Here is a 23,042-nt window from a genome sequence, read left to right as displayed (position 1 = left end):
AACCCCTCTGCCATATCTATTTCTGTGATGACCTGAAGGAGCAGTGTATGTCGGAGGGAGAAGAAAAGCCACATAACATGTTCCTGAAAAGTTGGTGGGGAGCCATGTGTAGGCTCTGTCAGGGCAGACAAAGTATGTGCCCTGAGATGGCACTAGCGGTGAAGAAATCTGGGATGAATAGATGTATGTATGAGAAAAAACACTCTTTTTCTGTTTATTTTTAATATTTTGACCATTTATCTGTAAACACAGATTGCCTCGATGGGTATGGTCCAAATCGGTGAGGATCGTCTAGTCTTATCTGTAAGGCTGGTAACGTAACAAGTCACATTCCAACCATCATATGCTCGTTTCTCATCAATGGGGATCTTACCAATTTCAGATTCTAGCCATAGTCACTATTCCCTTTATCACAGAGCTATGTCTAAAATCTGCTCCACTACCATATGAACCAACAAGAGGATGTCGAAGTTGATTCTGGTATGCATTGGAAAACATGGCCAAATAAGCCCAAGCGGAACCTTCGTAAGAAAACGGAAGGACTAAATATGGCATCCCTTTCTCTGTGTTATGGGGCATGAGTCCACAAACCCAACAGTCAGTGGTATTGACTGCCAGTTGGTGCTGATGCAACAGCTGGATGAATGAATTGTTAAAATATTCTGTTCTCCTAATTTGTTCGTCCTCTGGGAGTGTGTGAAACTGATGCGGGGAGGCAGTAGTACAAAAAGACAAAGAAACAGAAGTAGGAACAGGTGCTGGCTGCGTGGTGTGGACAACCCAGCCCACACCAGCCTATAGAATACATGAACGTATTAGGATACACAAGGTTATGCCACATCGACTAAACAATAATTTCTTATATTTACTTTTCATCTTTTGCTGTTTAATATTATTTTCCAATTTTATATCCATCCTCTAAGGCGTTGCTCATGGTAATCTTCCTAGATCACTTAGTTGTGGTTGTTAGCCGTCCTATGACACTGCAAGTCCTGCAGACCTACTGTCACTACTCAGGTCACAGCCTAAGACTCCTACTGTGACCCTGCAACTTGATGGATTGCAAAAGAAATGTCTCTTAAGAGTGCTACCAGAGACAAGAAAAAGTTTTAATTGTTCTTGATCAATCTGGGTCTTAGATTGTACTGAGTCTTGTCAGGCACCATTTGGTCTCGAAACAGAGTCTCTGGATTTGCTGTGTTCAATCGCAGATGTGATGGTACAGCTTCTTGCAACACGTCGTCGTCTTCTTTTTCAGATCTCATCCCATCCAGACGTGCACTACTAAAAGGTACAAACTGGGGGACCCTTTCGCTTTCACTATAATTTACACCCCGGCGAACCCACTGGTCGAAAGGCAAAGGCAAGGGTACCCTTTTACAGTGCATGCCGTGGATCCAGTTCTTCTTTCCGACAGCCTTCACTGCTGTACGTGTGGTCAGAAGAACTTGCTGAGGCGGCCCCCACTGAGGTTCCAGGTTCTTTTTTTGCTGAAAATTCTTCAGACAGACCCAGTCCCCAGGTTGGATGGAGTGACCTGGATCTCTGGAGGCCTCCGGCAAAGCGTCTTAAACCTGCTGATGAAGAACACGCAATTTAGTGGTGAGGTCATGCAAGTAGTCAATCAACATAGGATATGGAATGTCGGAGTACTTTTTTGGTCTAGGGACTCCCCAAACGTTAGCTAGGCGCCAAAAAACAACCTCGTATGGGCTGAGTCCCAAGCAAGATTGTACAGCTGTTCTTGTAGATAGGAGTGCCAAAGGTAAAGCATCGGGCCAAGCAAGACCCGTGCTGGCCTGAATCTTTGCCAATTTAAGCTTGAGAGTGCCATTGTAGCACTCTACCAAGCCTGCTGACTGAGGGTGGTTTGTCGCATGGAATTTCTGCCTAATACCAAGACCCGCACACACCTTCTGCATAATTTGGCCTACAAATTCACTTCCATTGTCACTCCAGACAATTCGCGGCAAACCAAACCTCGGGAAGAATTCCTTCAAGAGGGCTTTGGCAGTTGACAAAGCAGTATTATCTTTTAGGGGGTAGGCCTCTATCCATCTGGAAAAGGCACATACCACAACCAGGGCGTACTTTAAGTTATTACAATGTTCCATATGAATGTAATCAATTTGTAATACCTCAAAAGGATATGTAGGGGGAGCAAAATGACCTGCTGGAGTTGGGGTTCCCTTTCCTGGATTATGCATCAAACAAACGATACAATGTTTCACCACATTTTCCGCACATCTAGGGAATCCTTCATTCTGCCATACTGGAGGCAGAAGTTTGCATGTCCCTTTCGCACTGATGTGAGCTGGACCATGCGCCATAGTAACTACAGGCAGTACATAGGCATCTGGTAACAACCAACGCTGGTGTTCTGACTATTCCGTCCAACAAACAAATCTTAACAAAGGGGGGGAGGGAGGGAATAATCTTAAATGGATTCGTTCTCCCTGGGTTAGTTTTACAAACAAAAAGAATCCATCAGGATGGGGGAAAGGGGTGTCCCTACAATGGTTGGGAACACACCGGTTGTTTATGGGTACCCCTCACACACCAACAGGCCCCTTGGTGTCATGCTTCATCATTGGGGTCCTCGCACCCCTCTAAGGGATGCGGCGTGCTGCGACCTATGGTTATGTGGGAGCACTTAAAGTGGCTATGTGAGGTGTGAGTGAGGGAATTAAATATGTGAGTGTTGTGGTGGGGTTGACTGGTGAGTGAAGTTGAAAAGTGCCTGGCTCGTGGGGTAGCAAAAAAACTTTATTTGGCCCCCAGCCTGGTACTAGTAAAAGGTGAGAGAGGAGTATTTGTTGTAGCCTATATGCGCCACCTCGTATGTGTGTGTCAACATGCTTCGGTGTAAAAACACCTTCTTCAGGACTGGGGTACACAAATCCCCACCTTACTCACATTTCTCTACTTTCTTAGAATTTTTATATAATAAAAAGTGAGATCTATAAGTGCAGGCAAAACAATGTACCTACTGAATAACTGCTATTTTAGCTGACCTGTAAAGGAAAAGGACAAAAAATCTTTTCAGGTGGTCCATTCCTTAAAAACCATAGGCATGTCGTCCCGTGGATACAGTCATAAAAAGGTGCGGTTCATATTCCTAGACACATCAGTGTCATTCTACACATGGAGATCGTGCCTATAGGGAAAATATAGCAAAAAAAGGACACATACTAGACAGACACACATGTAACGTAAAACACACACTCTATTTTTTATGGCGAATAATGGGTTGTAGTTAGCCCCTGTGAATCTCGCTCTTTCATAATCTTACTGTGAGAAAAGAATATTCTGTGAGGCTCAAAGTGGGCATAACATACTGTTTTGTCAGGAGTCAACTACTCCATGAGACCGTATTAACGTAGGGGTTACTCGTGCTTCTTTGCTACTTATAGGGAATGTGAGAAGTTGGCCTGATAGGTAGTGTTTCCAATTCTGGAACCACTGGTTATCAGTCCAAACAAACCCCAAAGATGTCAGGTTGTAAGTCAACCTTGTAGACAAGCTATCCTAGTGGTAGCATGGACTAAGCAGCCTTAAAGGCTTAACTTAAGAGGTCGTGTTAAGCGAGCTGTTTTACCACATACAATCCTGTAATCAAATGAAAGGACACCACACAAGTATATATTATAAAAATATATGTATTTATTTCTAAATTACTCCCCAGTACTCTTTATGAGGAAAGGGGCACAAGCGTTAAATCAAAAGCACTGTTACACATATAAAGTTGCACGTTTATGGATGAGGGCGGGTGGCCACTCAGACCATATATTAAAAAAGTGGTATAAGTAACACTTATCGAACAATGGTTAGGCCTAGGGCCTAGAGATTCGCTGGGAGCAGTCAGGACAAGCAATGAAGAAGTCGGGAGTAGCCCACAGGAGATGGGTGCAGCACGGAAAGTGCAGCGCGCACCAATGCACTGTCAATGGTGCGTAAAAGTCAATTAAAGTGAATAAAAAGATACTTCCGCTGAACCTAGGAACACAAAACTTTAGACACAGACCCTAGAGGTGTGTACCAGTGTAAAGACACCGGCGTTGCAAAGTTACCTCACCCACAGGCCGTGGGTGCACAGGGTCGAAGTGGCGTCGGGTTCTGTCACGCAGGTTCTTGGTGCTTGGAGCTGTTGCAGCTGCAGGCGCTGTGAAGCAGAAGTGTCCGGTGCGATCCAAGGGTGGATCGAAGTAGAAAAGTACCTGAAAGCAGAAGGGACAGAGTCTGGGTCACTCAGCAGTGACCAGGGTGGAACCAGGACGGAACCAGGCAATGTCGGGCGCAATCAGGCGGTTGTCGATAGGCTTCTCTCCGCTGTCACGTGGGCTCTGGGGCATCTGCGACGTCCAGGAGCAGGTCACGATCTGTCCCACGTAGGCTCTCGCCGTCAGCACCGTCGGCTTCAAGATTGCAGCAAACAGCACTTGGCAAAAGCAATCCACGCGGAACCGGGAGATTGCTTATCACTCGAACCAGGAGGGTCAGAGTGGGTGCTCCTTTTCACAGGAGCTGGTGCAGATCTGGAGCAACCAGAAAAGCAAGTCGTATTTCAAGGTTCGTCGGCACAGGGGCCACAAGCCAGCTGGCAAGTGACCGGGCCAATGCGTCGAGCGCACACAAGCAGAAGGGCCCCACGCAGCACTCGTCGAGTGTGGAGGGGTGAGCTTTGGTGCAAGTGGAGCTCGGGGCTGGGGCTTCTCAAACCCCGGTGTACAGCTTCGAGGGTCACTCGTGGGCCGCACGGTCAGCGTCTCATGGCCTTTTCAAGATGGCGTGCCCCACGCTTCCGGTCGCCTCCACGGGTCTCAGCTCTGCAGGGACTGTGGATCGGGCAGGTAGAAGGCAGGCAAGCTTGATCTCGTCGATCTCTGTCGCTCGAGTTCCGGCGGGAACTGCAACAAAGCAAGGGTCGAGGGCTGGATGGTGCCTGTTTGCACAGGGTGGTCACTCCTTGACCACAAGGGAGATTCTTCAGTCTTCTCACGTCGTGTAGAAAGTCGAAGGGTCCAGATTTCGTTTCTTATGTTTCTTCAGGATGATCTGAGGTCCGTTGGGACTGCTCCCCCTCTTATTCGAATCTCGGGGGTTGGACATCCTGCTAGGTCCCCTCCTATGGGTGGGACCCAGGAAGGGGGTGGTTACACCCCTCTCCTTTGATCCTGGCCGCGCTGGGACAGGGGCTGGGAGGCCCCAGAACCGGTTTGGCCGGATCCTGCAAGGGGCAGCCTTGTGCTCCCCAGGCAGTGTCTGGTTTCATTGAAACCTCCCTACTCCAATCCACTATCTCCTGTCTGGGGTGGTTTGACACCGCCCTGTGACAGGAAACTCTTTGTCCAGGCCTCCTCTGCCGGGTTTCGGTCAGCAGCAGGAGGTCAGACCCGTGTCTGTGGCAGGGGCATCCATTTTGTGGATCTGAGGCTCATTTTAAATCAACCGCGTTTCAGTAAAGTAACATGTCTTCTCCCTCTAGAAGGGTGGAATGCTACCCCCGTCGCCAGAACTGGCGAGGGGGTAGTATTCCAATTCGTATGACACCTTACACGACATGTTTTGATAAAGCCAAACCAAAGTTGCTATATAACCGCGAGGATTATAAGGCGCTTAAGAGTATATGGTATGGCATTATCCCGGATCAGCCGAGGGAGTTGTTCCCGACAGCTGCAGACAGGCTCAGCTCATGCCAGAGCACCATCTCACATAAAACCACGCACTCTGCCTCCAGGATTGATGAGGCCTTCCATAGGAGTGGCTTACAGGCTATATATGTGTCCAGATATAGGTTTAGATATAGGTATACTATATCTAAGCAAGGGGTGATTACACCCACTTGCCCCAGCTGAGTGATCAGCCAGTTGTGTCAATTTAAGAACCAGCCAGGGGTGGCAAAAGCTATGCTTCAGCCCCTGGTAGGCCTTGGTGGCACCTATGCCCTGGGCACCTATAGTGCATGGTACAGGGGCTGACAAGGAGTCCATTTCCAATTGTGATATGTACCTATAGCACATGTATTATAAATTTAGAGAGAGAACAGCAGGCTGGGGGTCTGATTAGCAGGCCCACAGCCTCAGTAAGTCGAAAACCAGTGAAGCAAAAAGCAAAAATTGGGGTGACCATAGGATAGCAGACCCTACTCTCCTACATAACCCCCCCCCAAACGCAGGGACATTAAACTTAACCTTGACCAGATAAGTCTTCATGTTCTAAGTGGAAGTACCGGGAGAGACCATCTGCATTACCATGGTCAGTCCCTGGGCGGTGCTCCACTGTAAAGTCCATCCCCTGTAGGGAAATGGACCACCTGAGCAGTTTGGGATTTTCACCCTTCATCTGATTTAGCCACAAGAGGGGCTTATGGTCTGTCTGAATTAGGAAGTGAGTACCAAACAAGTATGGCCTCAACTTCTTCAGGGCCCAAACCACAGCAAAGGCCTCCCTCTCAATAGCTGACCAACGTTTCTCCCTGGGGGTCAGCCTTCTGCTAATAAAAGCAATGGGCTGGTCTTGACCATCTTGATTAAGTTGTGAAAGCACAGCTCCCACCCCCAACTCAGAAGCATCTGTCTGTACAATGAACTGTTTGGAGTAGTCAGGACTCTTCAGGATAGGTGCAGAGCACATGGCCTTCTTCAGGTCATCAAATGCCTTTTGACAGCTAACTGTCCACTGAACCTTTTTGGGCATCTTCTTGGATGTCAAGTCATTCAATGGTGTCACAATGGACCCATAGTTCTTTACAAATTTTCTGTAATACCCAGTCAGGCCCAAGAAGGCTCTGACTTGTGTCTGGGTAGTTGGAGGAGTCCAGTCCTGTATGGTCTGGATCTTGCTCTCCAGTGGTTGAACTTGACCCCCACCTACTAGGTGGCCCAAGTACACAACCTTGCTCTGCCCTATCTGGCACTTAGTAGCCTTGATAGTCAGGCCTGCCTTTTGCAGGGCCTCCAGAACCTTCTTCAGGTGGATCAGGTGATCCTCCCAGGTGGAGCTAAAGACAGCAATATCATCTAGATATGCTGCGCAAAAGTCATCCAACCCAGCAAGGACTTGGTTCACCAACCTTTGGAAAGTGGCAGGTGCATTCTTCAAACCAAAGGGCATTACCACAAACTGATAATGTCCACTAGGGGTAGAGAATGCTGTTTTGGCTTTTGACTCTTCAGCTAGTCTGATTTGCCAGTAGCCAGCTGTCAAATCAAATGTGCTCAGAAACTTGGCAGAAGCCAATTTATCAATGAGCTCATCTGCTCTTGGAATGGGATGAGCATCTGTCCTAGTGACAGCATTGAGACCTCTGTAGTCCACACAAAACCTCATTTCTCTCTTCCCATCTTTGGTATGAGGTTTTGGCACAAGGACCACTGGGCTAGCCCATGGGCTCTCTGATGGCTCAATCACTCCAAGCTCCAACATCTTTTGCACCTCAGCCTTTATACAATCCCTGACATGGTCAGGTTGCCTGTAGATCTTATTCTTCACAGGCAGATTGTCACCAGTATCCACCTCATGGGTGCACCAGTTAGTCTGACTGGGTGTGAGTGAAAACAAGTGTCTGTGGGCCTGCAACACCTGTCTGCAGTCCACCTGTTGCTGCTCAGTGAGGCTGCCTGCCAAGGCTACTCCATCAACTGAACCATCATCAGGGTTCTGGGAAAGCAGGTCTGGGAGAGGGTCACTCTCTTCCTCCTGTTCCCCATCTGTGGCCATGAGGAGACTCATGTCCTCCCTGTCAACAAATGCTTTCAAACGATTGACATGGAGCACCCTGTGGGGGCTCCTAGGGGTGCCAAAGTCAACCAAGTAGGTGACTTCTCCCTTCTTTTCAATGATAGGGTAGGGTCCAGTCCATTGGTCCTGGAGAGCTGCTGGCCCCACTGGGTCCAACACCCACACCTTCTGCCCTGGCTGGTACTCAACCAGAACAGCCTTTTGGTCATGCCAGGCTTTCTGTAATTCCTGACTTGCCTCAAGGTTTTTGGATGCTCTCTCCATGTATTCAGCCATCCTGGAGCGGAGACCAAGTACATAGTCCACAATGTCTAGTTTAGGCTTTTTGAGAGGTAACTCCCATCCTTCCTTCACCAAACTCAATGGACCTCTTACAGGGTGGCCAAACAAAAGTTCAAAAGGGCTGTAGCCAACCCCCTTCTGTGGGACCTCTCTGTAAGCAAAGAGCAAGCAGGGTAAAAGGATGTCCCATTTCCGCCTAAGCTTCTCTGGTAAACCTTTTATCATTCCCTTTAGGGTCTTGTTGAACCTTTCCACAAGCCCATTGCACTGTGGATGGTAGGGTGTGGTAAACTTATAGTTTACTCCACACTCTTTCCACATTGCTTTTAAGTATCCAGACATAAAGTTGGTACCTCTGTCTGAAAGAACCTCCTTTGGAAAGCCCACTCTTGAGAAAACTGCAATGAGGGCTTTTGCCACCACAGGAGCTGTGGTGGTCCTCAGGGGAATTGCTTCTGGGTACCTGGTGGCATGATCCACTACCACCAGTATAAATCTGTGCCCAGATGCTGTTTGAGGATCCATGGGACCCACAATGTCTATTCCAACTCTTTCAAAGGGTACCCCCACCACAGGTAGTGGTATCAGGGGGGCCTTTGTTGTGCCACCTGACTTACCACTGGCTTGGCAAGTGACACAGGAGCGACAAAACTCCTTGACATTTTCTGACATGTGAGGCCAGTGAAAGTGTGGAACAAGCCTGTCCCAAGTCTTATTCTGGCCTAAGTGTCCTGCAAGGGGAATATCATGGGCCAAGGTAAGAAGGAAGCCCCTAAACTTCAAAGGTATAACCAACCTCCTGGTTGTGCCAGGCTTGGGGTCTCTAGCCTCTGAATAAAGGAGTCCTTCATCCCAATACACTTTATGGGTACCTTGAGCATTCCCTGCAGCCTCAGCAGCAGCTTGCTGTCTGAGGGGTTCAAGTGAAGGGCAATCTAATTGGGCCTGCCCCAGGTCTGCCCTTGAGGGTCCCCCTGTCCCCAGAAACTCAACCTGATCAGGTTCAAGCTCCTCAGAGACAGTCTCCTCTTGGACTGCAGAATCAGTTTCCTGTGAAACTTGATCCTCAACCTGGGGCAAGTGGGAAGGCACAGCCTTAACCCTCTTGCTCCTTCTCTTGGGTTGTGGTTGGTCTATTGTTTCAAGATCCACCACTGGTTCAGGAAGGCACTTCTTAGCCTGAGACCTTGTCACTGCAAGGACATGAGCTGAAATCCCTAGCATTTCTGCATGAGTCCTGTACTCCACTTCTGACCAAACTGAGCTTTCAAGATCATTGCCTAACAGACAGTCTACTGGGAGGTCTGCACTCACAACAACTTTCTTTAGGCCATCTACCCCTCCCCAGGAGAAGTTCACAACAGCCACACTATGGGAAGTAGTGGAGTTGCTTGCATTGGTCACTAGGTAACTTTCACCTAGTACAATTTGTCCAGGGTCCACAAAGCCAGGTGCCACCATTGTGACACTGGCACAAGTGTCCCTGTAGGCCTGAGCCAGTTTCTCATTAATTAAGGGAGTCTGCCTATATTTGCCCAGGTTACTGGGGCTTACTGCAGTGGGCAAAGATATGTCCACATCATATAGGAGAACTGCCTGTGTGGGGATTCTGACTAGGCCAGATTCCACCTCAGTACCCAGGGTCAACCCTACTAAACCCTTTGGCTGTGTACCACCACTGCTGACTGTACTAGGGGGTGCAGTTGCTTTAGGAGCTGCAGTGGTGGGGACTGGATTTTTCTTAGTGCATTCACTGCCCCAGTGTGAAACTGATTTGCAGGTATTACACCAAGGTTTCTTTGGGCCATCGTTCTTCTTTTTCTTGTTTCCATTTTGGGAACCCCCCTCCTTATTGCTAGTTTGGGGGCCTGAAGACTTCTGGTCCTTTTCTTTATCTTTCTGATTCCCACCCTTCTGGTCTGTTTTCTTCTGGTCACCTTGGTTCTGGTTTTTCTGCTTAATCCTTGTTCTGACCCATTTGTCTGCCTTCTTTCCCAATTCTTGGGGAGAGGTCAAATCAGAGTCAACAAGGTATTGATGCAACAGCTGGTTCTGACAGTTATTAAGGATCTGTTCTCTCATCATAAGATTGTACAATCCTGTATAGTCTGAAACTTTACTTCCCTGCAGCCAACCCTCCAGAGCCTTAGTGGCACAATCTACAAAATCAGTCCAGTCCTGAGTCTGTGCTTTTTGGGTGTCTCTGAACAACAACCTGTATTGCTCAGTGGTTAGGCCAAACCCTTCAATAAGAGCACTCTTCAGAACAGAGTAGTTTTTGGCATCCTCAGGTCTAACAGTGAGGAGCCTGTCCCTCCCTTTCTCAGAAAAGGAGTACCATAAAATTGCTGCCCACTGATCCTCAGGGACCTGCTGTACCATGCAGGCCCTCTCAAGAGCAGTCATCCATTTGTGGATATCATCCCCTTCCTTGTAGGGGGGCACAATTTTTGTCAGGTTTCTATTGTCATAGGCCCTGTCTTTTTCTTTAGGAACTTTGCTGCCACCAGTGGCATCTAAGCCACACAATTTTCTCTCTCTTGCTAAAGCAAGTTTAGCTTGAGCCAAGGCTACCTCTTCCCTTTCTATTTAGAGTTGGACAGCCCTCATCCTGGCCCTATGCTCTTTTCTCTGGGAGGAAGTCATTCCTCTTTGAGATTCTCTTGAGGCACTAGAAAGGTGAGAGTCCCTTGACAGAGATCTCTCCCTTCTATTACCTGGGAGAATTTGGTTATGAGATCTGGAGTGGTGCTGGCCCCCTCCATTCCCATGTAGGTCCAAGTTGGCCTGGTTAAGCCTGGCAACCTGTACCTGGTTTCCCCCCTGATCCTGATCTTCAGGCTCATCTACATCAGAGCCTTCTTCTTCTTCTTCCTCCTCTACTACATCATCTTGAAGATCCTCATTCTCAGGGGAGTTTATCCCTTCCTCTGTTTCTAAGGGAGTCTGACTCACCTTATCTAGGTCGTCCTTTTCTAGGAGAGCTACTAGGGAAGGAATGGTAGGGCCTCTGCCCTTTTTTAGCCCCCTGGCTGTGCACAAGGCACTCAGGTCTTTGTGGCTAAGGTTGTCATATCTGGATGTTGTCCCTATAGGATCAACTATTACAGGAGCAGAGCCTGAAGCTCTACCTGTATCAGACATGACTGCTAGTGAGGTGTAAGTGGTGCACTTACCTACACTTAGTGGTTTCCTACTGTACCTTGCTAGCGAGTTGTAGTCAGGGTGTGCTAATCCCTTTAATCTACAACTACTAAGTTCAGTAGAACTTCATATGCTAAGCTTTTGATTTATATGTACCTAGAGGTACTTGATGTGATCTTTCAATTTGATAAAGATTGCAATGGTAAAACAAACAGCAAGCTCAAATCCCACCGCTGCCACCAATGTGAGAAGTTGGCCTGATAGGTAGTGTTTCCAATTCTGGAACCACTGGTTATCAGTCCAAACAAACCCCAAAGATGTCAGGTTGTAAGTCAACCTTGTAGACAAGCTATCCTAGTGGTAGCATGGACTAAGCAGCCTTAAAGGCTTAACTTAAGAGGTCGTGTTAAGCGAGCTGTTTTACCACATACAATCCTGTAATCAAATGAAAGGACACCACACAAGTATATATTATAAAAATATATGTATTTATTTCTAAATTACTCCCCAGTACTCTTTATGAGGAAAGGGGCACAAGCGTTAAATCAAAAGCAGTGTTACACATATAAAGTTGCACGTTTATGGATGAGGGCGGGTGGCCACTCAGACCATATATTAAAAAAGTGGTATAAGTAACACTTATCGAACAATGGTTAGGCCTAGGGCCTAGAGATTCGCTGGGAGCAGTCAGGACAAGCAATGAAGAAGTCGGGAGTAGCCCACAGGAGACGGGTGCAGCACGGAAAGTGCAGCGCGCACCAATGCACTGTCAATGGTGCGTAAAAGTCAATTAAAGTGAATAAAAAGATACTTCCGCTGAACCTAGGAACACAAAACTTTAGACACAGACCCTAGAGGTGTGTACCAGTGTAAAGACACCGGCGTTGCAAAGTTACCTCACCCACAGGCCGTGGGTGCACAGGGTCGAAGTGGCGTCGGGTTCTGTCACGCAGGTTCTTGGTGCTTGGAGCTGTTGCAGCTGCAGGCGCTGTGAAGCAGAAGTGTCCGGTGCGATCCAAGGGTGGATCGAAGTAGAAAAGTACCTGAAAGCAGAGGGGACAGAGTCTGGGTCACTCAGCAGTGACCAGGGTGGAACCAGGACGGAACCAGGCAATGTCGGGCGCAATCAGGCGGTTGTCGATAGGCTTCTCTCCGCTGTCACGTGGGCTCTGGGGCATCTGCGACGTCCAGGAGCAGGTCACGATCTGTCCCACGTCGGCTCTCGCCGTCAGCACCGTCGGCTTCAAGATTGCAGCAAACAGCACTTGGCAAAAGCAATCCACGCGGAACCGGGAGATTGCTTATCACTCGAACCAGGAGGGTCAGAGTGGGTGCTCCTTTTCACAGGAGCTGGTGCAGATCTGGAGCAACCAGAAAAGCAAGTCGTATTTCAAGGTTCGTCGGCACAGGGGCCACAAGCCAGCTGGCAAGTGACCGGGCCAACGCGTCGAGCGCACACAAGCAGAAGGGCCCCACGCAGCACTCGTCGAGTGTGGAGGGGTGAGCTTTGGTGCAAGTGGAGCTCGGGGCTGGGGCTTCTCAAACCCCGGTGTACAGCTTCGAGGGTCACTCGTGGGCCGCACGGTCAGCGTCTCGTGGCCTTTTCAAGATGGCGTGCCCCACGCTTCCGGTCACCTCCACGGGTCTCAGCTCTGCAGGGACTGTGGATCGGGCAGGTAGAAGGCAGGCAAGCTTGATCTCGTCGATCTCTGTCGCTCGAGTTCCGGCGGGAACTGCAACAAAGCAAGGGTCGAGGGCTGGATGGTGCCTGTTTGCACAGGGTGGTCACTCCTTGACCACAAGGGAGATTCTTCAGTCTTCTCACGTCGTGTAGAAAGTCGAAGGGTCCAGATTTCGTTTCTTATGTTTCTTCAGGATGATCTGAGGTCCGTTGGGACTGCTCCCCCTCTTATTCGAATCTCGGGGGTTGGACATCCTGCTAGGTCCCCTCCTATGGGTGGGACCCAGGAAGGGGGTGGTTACACCCCTCTCCTTTGATCCTGGCCGCGCTGGGACAGGGGCTGGGAGGCCCCAGAACCGGTTTGGCCGGATCCTGCAAGGGGCAGCCTTGTGCTCCCCAGGCAGTGTCTGGTTTCATTGAAACCTCCCTACTCCAATCCACTATCTCCTGTCTGGGGTGGTTTGACACCGCCCTGTGACAGGAAACTCTTTGTCCAGGCCTCCTCTGCCGGGTTTCGGTCAGCAGCAGGAGGTCAGACCCGTGTCTGTGGCAGGGGCATCCATTTTGTGGATCTGAGGCTCATTTTAAATCAACCGCGTTTCAGTAAAGTAACATGTCTTCTCCCTCTAGAAGGGTGGAATGCTACCCCCGTCGCCAGAACTGGCGAGGGGGTAGTATTCCAATTCGTATGACACCTTACACGACATGTTTTGATAAAGCCAAACCAAAGTTGCTATATAACCGCGAGGATTATAAGGCGCTTAAGAGTATATGGTATGGCATTATCCCGGATCAGCCGAGGGAGTTGTTCCCGACAGCTGCAGACAGGCTCAGCTCATGCCAGAGCACCATCTCACATAAAACCACGCACTCTGCCTCCAGGATTGATGAGGCCTTCCATAGGAGTGGCTTACAGGCTATATATGTGTCCAGATATAGGTTTAGATATAGGTATACTATATCTAAGCAAGGGGTGATTACACCCACTTGCCCCAGCTGAGTGATCAGCCAGTTGTGTCAATTTAAGAACCAGCCAGGGTTGGCAAAAGCTATGCTTCAGCCCCTGGTAGGCCTTGGTGGCACCTATGCCCTGGGCACCTATAGTGCATGGTACAGGGGCTGACAAGGAGTCCATTTCCAATTGTGATATGTACCTATAGCACATGTATTATAAATTTAGAGAGAGAACAGCAGGCTGGGGGTCTGATTAGCAGGCCCACAGCCTCAGTAAGTCGAAAACCAGTGAAGCAAAAAGCAAAAATTGGGGTGACCATAGGATAGCAGACCCTACTCTCCTACAGGGAATAAATACAATGACTGATTTGCCCGGTACTTACATTTTCAATGGGGAGGTAAGATGGTTTTGTTCGGTTTGTTTTTACTCACGAGTCTATGAGGAGAATCCCTCTTTGCTGCCCCTTACGCCGGCTCCTAGAGCATATGAGATTGAGATGAGTAAAATCATGAATATTAACGACACCTAAGAAGAGAAAGAGAGGAAAAGTTAGAAGAGAATAGAAAAAGAAGAGTAGGAATTGATGTGAAATGGGAATGTGAGAGGGTGACATACCTACATAAGAATAGAACACGGAGGGGGGTAGAACCACATGGGAAGGGCAACACATCCAAGGTCGGCTAAACGGGGAACCAGGAAGACTTCATGAGACACGGACAATGAACCTGTGGGGATGGACAAGATGACAAAAAATTATGATAGTGAACTGGTACGAACAGTAACAACAACAATAGTGAACAATGTTAACAAAAAACAATTCACATTGTATAAATTCATATTCTAAGAGCAGAATATGTTAAAAGTATTACTAATTTATATACTAGTTCAACCATTAAATGAAGACGAAGGTCCAGAAGATTCCATGGTAGAAGTTTTGTATGAGTTGATGAAACAGTGTGGTTGGTCTGTTGTTATATGTAACTTTGAATAAACAAGGGTGGAAAAGGCCATATCTAGCTCCCAATGAGCGCAGCTCAGCTCTCATATTTAGAAAGGCTTTGCGCCACTTAGCAGTGGCTGTAGAGTAATGTTGAGCAAAAAATAGAGAGGAACCCGACCAAGTAATCTTTGGAGAAGATTTAACTGCTGCCAGTACCTTCAATGAATTTGTATATTCTAAGAAGTACAAGATGACTCCCCTTGGCCTTTGGGAAGATGATGTATGAGAAGGCAAACGTCCTAGCCGATGCGCTTGTTGGATGTTTAGTACTGTGCCCTCTGGCATGTGAAGGATTTTGGGGAGGAATGATTTGAAGAGAGTGGGTGATTCAGATCCTTCGAGCCCTTCTCCCAATCCGTAGATACATGAGTTGTTCTGTCTATTGCGATTTCCCAAGTCCTCAACCTGTTTTTGGAGCGTGGAAACTTGAGCATGAAGGTGCGAGACATTGGCACATGTTTCTTTTATAGAAGTAACACTATGCTCAACTGAAGAAACCGTTGCTTCAAGCTGTGACCAGTTGTCTGTCAAGACTTGGAGTTTGTTATTGGTCTCTTCCATAAAAGGACAGAGCGCCCTTATTTCCTCCAACAATAACTCATGGACACAAGCGACATTTGTTGAGGAGGCGAGGGAGAGTCTTTTTTCAATCATTTGGTGTTAGATTTTCCTAAAGCAATTTGAGAGGATTCCATTGTTGTGTCTGAATGTTGCGTAGATGATATTAGAAAGTCTTCTGATTTGGAAAATTCAGAAAAAATCTTTGGATTATTTAGAAAAAATGCATTTTGGTGTAGAAGATTAGAAGTGCAATGACTTTGTTCTGCCCATACATCCTATACCACACACTCTTTTTTGGTATGCATTCAATTTGGAAACGGCATTTTGCAATAAGAATCATGAGAAGGAAGGAAAAGCCTTGGGAAAAGGATTTGATGTAACTAATTATGAGGAAAACAGTAGAGCTGAAACATGTAAGTCCCTTGTAGTTGAGAACATTAGTCACAGATCGCCCGAAATGCCTCCTTTAGCGGCGTGATATAAGGTCCAAGAAAAGTGCGCAGTGAACGTATTCAGGGATGAAATTAAGATGGCCGTCATGCAGCTTGCCTCATTGGTGCAGAAGCAAAGAATGATTAGTGAAATGCAGTTTTAGACATAAAGTTCCCAATTGACAGAAATAAAAATGGAAAATATAATCATTTCCCTCTCCATGGTATGTAAGGGGCGAAGCGCACTATTAATATGGAGCCTGGTGATGCCGTGCAAACAATTGAAGAAGACTTATAAAGGGTAACAAGGCAACTAAAATGGCTGCTTCATAGATTGCATTAAAAGCATAGAGAGTGGGCTTAATCAGATTAGCCAAGCGCTACAGATGAAACATGCTGCACAAAAGACATTCTCTAAATATGGATATGAGTATCCTGTAGATGGAGTAGCATGACGGCTCTGTCAGTGCGCACTTTGTTTTCGGACTGCTGTGAAAGAACTTTCCAAAATGGTGGGCGTGATTGAAATGGAGCCGTGAAACACTCACTCCGGTGAAATGAAGCATCTAAAGTCCATCAAAAGTGTAGACAAGCATCTTAAAATGGTCTTGGCACCTTCCGACGTCCGTTCACATCGTCGGCACAAGAAGAGGCTTTGTGTAGAATCGGGTCTCCTGGATGCACCGCGGAACTTCACTCGTTCACCGCCATATCCCGCGGGTGCCAAGCCACGCCCCCTTTTCTGGATGGTTTTGACACTTTTAAGATTTGTAAAAACTAAGCACAATACTAGTACACCGCTCTCATACAAAATAACTATAAAATGGCAACATCTTGAACTTTCTACTCTATGATCATGAGAAAGGTAGCAAATCAGATTATGTCTTTCATTTTAGGCTACTCTATCTCCAGTTGTGAATGTTTAGGATTTGTTCACCCTTTCTCTCTCTGTCAAAAAGAGATTCCTGTCTACACATGTTTGCAATGTTTTTGCGATCATCGCAGAGAAATCGTAAAGAAAACGAGAGTACAAACCTATGTTTAGCTTCAGTTTATTAATTTCAAATACTGCACAACAGTCTATTACATATTCCTCAATTGGAAATTAAAGTTTATTATTACTTAAATTGTGTCATAACTCCTCAGCTTAAAAAAAAAAATTTGGCCTCTGTAACAACCGTTCCCCAATACACTTTTAGCTGAGTGTATCTAGCAATCCAGTTAAACCAGTCGGTCAGAAGTTCACAGGACATTCTAGAAGGATCATGCTACTTCCAAATGAGATACAGCAGGCGTTGTTCACTCAACCGATTCAAAAGCATATCCATGTCTGTTTTATATTTCTTTTTTTAAACAACAGCTAATAATAGGACTTCTTCCTAATGCATCCAACACACTACCTAATGTTATAAACTTACATTCTGACAGCATCCAATCAAATATATATTTAAAAAAAAAGAAAACACCTCATTTGTTACTGCTTTTCTTTTGGAAATCTACCTCATTCAGCTCCAGCCATCTCCTGACTACTATTGCTCCTTAACTTCAAAATTCTTAGAGTATGGATTGTTGGCCACAGCTATATCCATTGGGTTAAAGAGGCTGCAAAAAGAGAGGTATTGAGAGGGACTTAGGTTTGCCAAATGTGAAGATTACCTGGTTTGGCCAGAGAGAGTTAAAGTTTCATCAGTTGCTGGCTTTGGTTAAATCCATTGTGGATTCCCAAGCTCCTTACCTCATGATTGTGCACAGTGGAGGCAATGTCCTATGTACATTGACTGGGGTAGGGCTGGAAATTGTAATGAAAGAAACCTTTGCAGAACTGATGTTGATTTTCTCTCACACTGTCTACATGTACTCTAATATATGCCAAAGACAGAAATGGAAGTAGTCAAATCATTTCTGTCCACAGATTGACAAAGGCAGGAAACATGTTAATAAAACTGTTTCTCGGGGTGTGGTCATGCATTACGGCCAACAAGACCTGAGCCTTCAAGCTCCCAGCAGGCCTGCCCAGTAATCCTGCAACATCCTGTGGTTATTATCCTGCGATCAGCCGTCAATCATCCTGGCAGTTGCCGGAAGACAAGTAAGATCTGTGGCTCCAACCTGGGTGGAATGAGCCCGTCACAAAGCAGGAAGCCAGGAGGCCAACTCACGTGCCAAGCTGGTGGCTGACTGCAAGCCAGCTGAAAGAATTGGCCTGCAGTAGTGCACTGATAGGTCAGACGGCTGCCCGAGCAAGAAAGTGACCAGGGGACCTGCTTCCAGGGTGGATGCGGCAGTGGTAATGCACCCAAGAGTAAACTACAGTTCTGCCTGGGAACACTGCCGGGGAGGATGGCTTCCACCGTGAAGAGGACCCTCAACACTTATGACCTGGTTAGAGAGGGTCGGGCTAAGGCCTGCTTCGTGGTCCTTGAGCCGGGCCCCACCTGCTATTAATACAGCCGGGTCGGACTGTGGTCTCACGACCAAGTCGGAGAGGAGCGCTGACTGTGGCCTTGCAGCATTGGGCTGTGGCTGTCTGGTGCCGGTGGCCCAGTGACCTGCAAGGGCCTGACTCGTGGAGCCACAACCAGTGGAGAACCTGTGCATCCGGGCACATGGTCCTGCTGGAGCGAAGCAGGGCCCTCATGAGATAAGACTTGTGGGCACCAGGCTTAGCCTGCCCCATGTGGAATTCCAGTGAATTCTAAGGGCGACAACAGCATGCCAGGACCGGAACCAGTCAGAAAAGAGTAAAAGCTGCCCACTGCTCCCACAGAGAGGGTGCCTGTATGCACTAGGACTGGCCCGGAGTGGGAGATCCCAGGAGCTGGGACCCTCCTCCTATTATATATGCTGACTGTGGCCTGCAGCTTTGGGCACTGGCTGCCTGCTGCCAGCAGCCCAGAGAACTGTGAGAGCCCAAATTGGTGAGCCACAACTGGCAGAATCAGAGCATCAGGGTATCAGCCCTACTGGAGCAAAGCTGGGCCTTTGGAGGAGGATCTGAGACCTGTGTCCCCGGGCTGGGCATGCCCCCATGGCTCATCCTCTGTGTGTGAGACATGGCGGGCAATCATAGCTAAAGTGCTGAATTACCATGAATTACCATGACAGAGACTTTTTTGTTTGTGCTGCTAGGGAACAGTGTGACCTCACCTATGAGAATAATAAAATTACTATATACCCGGACTACACAAAGCAGGTGCAGGACTAGTGGAAAACTTTCCTTGGGGTCAAGCGAAAGTTCTACAACTTCAATATATGTTACTATATCAAGCAAAACTGAAAGTGTTGGCCCAAGGCAAGGTTCACTTCTTTTGAATCCCTGGAGGAAGCGTGGGAGTGGCTGGAAATGTGGGTGGATACACTTCCTCCACATGAACGATATAGCCCGAAACGTCAGTGGGGCGCCCAATCAGGGAAAGGGGCACAGCGAAAAGAATGATCAGCTGGGCCCCAGGACATAGATCCACAAATGGAACCAAGAGTCACTGTGCGCAAGGAAGGCACCATGCAGCTCGGAACGGTGGAGGCCGGGAGACCAGAGTCGTCGGATGCATCTATGACACTGAACTTGGAAGGGCATTTGTGGTCATTGGGCCTGACGGCCAGGGTTGTCCCGGAGACTTTGATGGAGGTGGAAGCAGTGGCTGAGGGGGCCTGAGGGCTGATACGGCTGAACACTCTGGAGAACTTGCCTTCCGTTTATATACACTGTGAGTCGTCTGGTGCAGCAGCGAGTGCCTGAAGTCTGGAGGTGTGGGAGTAAGTTGTGTGAATGTATGGTATGATTGATCTGGTGGGTTCCTGTTGGCGAATGACTTTGACTGACACCCAGACATAATAGGAATCTCGCTGCATGAATCACGCATACAACAATGGTGGTCTAGTTTTCTGGGGTGTGGGCCAAGGTGGCTTGTTATATGGGGGGGATTTATGGCCCCTGTTGGGCGATTTGGGAAGATATGCACGTCCTGGCATAAACATGGGAGGGCATTAACATTTGCACAGTTGCACATACAATGTCCAAGGGTGGGAGTTGGGGAGTTTTACGTTGGAATCATTTTCATGTAGTTTGTTTCACAAGTGTGCAGTGCAAGGTGACAGTGAAAGATGGGCAGGGACATGTGAGATGTGCAAATATGAAACCACATTGGTATGGCGACAGAGATCAGATTCCTGAGCTGGAATGTTAGGGGATTGGGCACAAGTACAAAACGCCATAGAGTGGTATCCTTTCTAAAACTACTGCCGGTGTCAATAGGTTGTTTCAGGAAATGAACCTGGATGACCCAGGGGCTGCCACGGTAGCAAAGAAATGGTGGCCAAATGTTTCATTCCTCCTTCTCTACATATGCCAGAGGCACACTGGTGTGGGTGACCCCTGAGACGACATCCCCTTTTTGCATACATGGAAGCAGATGTGAAGGGGGCGTGGCTTCGGGGCCGATGCGAGTGGAAGCGTGAGCCTGTAGCCCCGTACTAACACCGCAACTAATCCTGTCTTGGGGGTTGCTCCGGGCCCCCAAATTTCTCCTGGCTGAGCAGCTGGGCATAGATGGTGGCTCCTGTGATCCAGACCAACAGCGGCGTGTCCTGCGCACTCTGGGGTCCCGATAAAGTCCCGGGCCCGGACCTGGCCGATACTTAAAATGGAGGCGCCTGTGGGGATTTAAGATCGTCAGAGCCCTGCGGAGGACTGAGCGACCCTGCCCGGAGGCCTGAGAAGTGCGGTGATTGCCCGCGGGAGGTGGCGGCTGACTGAGGAGACCCCCTGTGGACCTAACTGCGAGGTGGGGGCTGCACTACTGCGTCGGAGCGGACCCCGGACGGGGACTGCCTGAGGGAGCTCTGGACGGCTGGATGCTGTGGGCCCTTTATCGCGTGAATGACGCGGGCCTGGTGCTCGGCCCTGGTGCAACGCAGCTGACTGCGGTGAGAGCAGAGAGCGGAGGACTGTTGCCCTGCGGGGGGGCCATGGTGAGGGGGCTAAACAAGTGCGGCACTGCCTGCCGCAAGGCCTTTCTTCTCCCCCCACCCCACCGATCGCATAACGGAGGAGGCTGCGGTGCTTGAGAGTCCCCGGCGGCACTCAGCTTGTAATCTGGGGGCTGACTTCACTGGAGGACCTGCGTGGAAGGGGGGAAGATCTCTCATGCCCGGGTCCCGGCCGGAGTAGCTGCCGGACCTTCACACCTTGGCTCAAATGATATGGTACAGCGAGAACTGTGCTGCTACGCCTGGGGCTGAGTCGGGTCGGGGGTGAGCGGAGGGGCTGCCTGCTGCCCTTGGAGAGAATCCTTGGACAAGAGGACAGTGAGAGCCTGGTAGTGACCGATGTGAGGTTGCTACAGAGAGCCTGGGCTTCTGCCCAGAGGTGGGCGGTGGTGGGGTGTGCATGTAGCAATGCTGCTGGCCCTGCCCTTTCCTTCTTCTTCCCCCCCTCCCCACCAGACGGAAAGGCGGAGATCGGTGTGGGGGCCCATGGGGGACTGCTGAGAGACTACTGCCCTAGTTGATGGCGGGGCTTGGCTGCCTGGGGTGCCGGACGCCCACCCTGGAGGTCCACCTACTGGTATACGGGGCCGGCACCAGCACTGGGGAGTGTGGCTCTGGATCCTTCTCAACTGTCTGTGCCTTCCCCAATGACACAATGATCCTGAACCGGGAGTGTTATATGCAGTTGGGAGATATAGTGCGGAATGGCGCAGCTTGGGAGTAACTAGAGGTCCCTTGGAAGGAGTACCTCCTGGTGGCTATGCTGCCTGTTCTCTGCTGGTGTGCGGTACCGCTCACTGGATCGGCGGCCTCTGGAGCTCTTGAACACTGGGTATCCTAGCTTCGCCACACTATCCAAGTGGAATTGCACCCTCGCTGCGTTTCCCACCTGGTGGTGCTTGAATATTACTGCTGCACTCGCTCAGTCTTGGCCCTCCCACTGTGACGGGCCACACCGGCAGCTGATTCAGACGCAACTAGAGGGAGGAGGAGCCGACCGCCCCCCCTTGCCCTGTTGTACTGGGGGGTGCCTGAGAACTTTGGCCATAGGATAGAACCGGAGGCAAGGGGGTCCTCTCCTGGACAACGCGGAGCTGGACACGGATCGGGGGTTGCGCGACCCGGCGTCTAACACTCCTGGAGAACTCTCACAGCGCCGAGGGGATCAAATCTTGCAGGCCATAGCGGATACTAGAACGGCCCTTCAGCAAGATATTGCACAGGTGGCAACTGGTCTGGGTCTTCTAAAGGCCGATAATGCTAAGCTGTCTGATAGAGTGCAACAGACGGAGGCTAAGCTGGACAAAATGGGGCCTGGTCCGCACAAGTTGGATGCTCAGATGGGAGATGTTCTATCCCGGCTGCGGACTCTGGAGAAGCGAGCTGACGATGCAGACGGCCGCAATAGAAGGAACAATGTCCGTGTGGTAGGCCTACTGGAGCGAATTGAGGGATCTGATATGGTGGTCTATCTAGAGCGCTGGTTCCGGGATGTGGTTGCGCCAGAGGACCTGTTGCAGTTTTATACATTGGAAAGAGCCCACAGAGTGCCTGCGCGCCCAACAGATCATGGACGCCCTCCCCGACCTCTGGTGGCACGCCTGCTACACTATAGAGACAGAGACCTACTCCTTCACAAGGCTAGAACCTCGGGCCCCTATACTGTGGAAAATAGCAAAGTTACACTATTCCCAGATTACACACTGGAGGTACAACGGGCTAGAACGTCCTTCCATGGCGGTCAAATGTGCACTCCGCGATGAAGGCATACAATATTCTTTGATGTTTCCCGCACGCTTATGTATCTCACCCCCTAGGCACTGGGGGTGCCTAGGGGGTGGCGGGTACTCCTGATTGCTACACTGCCTTTATTTTCTTGGTGGGGGGTGCTGCCGCCTCATGGTTGAGTATTCAGACCTTACTGAGGGGTTGGTGCTGGAAACATCAGCTGACTGTTGTGCAATTGTTAGGATCTACCCCACCCCCCACCGGATCGTTTCCAGTTAGAGCGCCTTTGAAAATAATTTCTTTTTGAGGGTGCTTGTTGGAGTTTGTTTGGATAGGATTTACTATGTTAGTGCCTGTTCTGGGGAGGGAGGGTAGTATTAAGGGTGGGATTGGGACTGTTGAGGTTGTGGGGACATTTGATTGGGGAAGGCTGCTCACCAGCGTGTCTAGAAGGGGGCGACAACTTATTATGTTTTTGCAATTGGATTATGAGTCCATTAACTGATGTAAAATGTATGACTTGAAATGTGC

This window comes from Lissotriton vulgaris, chromosome 7 (genome assembly GCF_964263255.1).
Source record: "Lissotriton vulgaris chromosome 7, aLisVul1.2, whole genome shotgun sequence".
Taxonomy (NCBI): domain Eukaryota; kingdom Metazoa; phylum Chordata; class Amphibia; order Caudata; family Salamandridae; genus Lissotriton; species Lissotriton vulgaris.
This window is presented reverse-complemented; position numbering follows the sequence as displayed.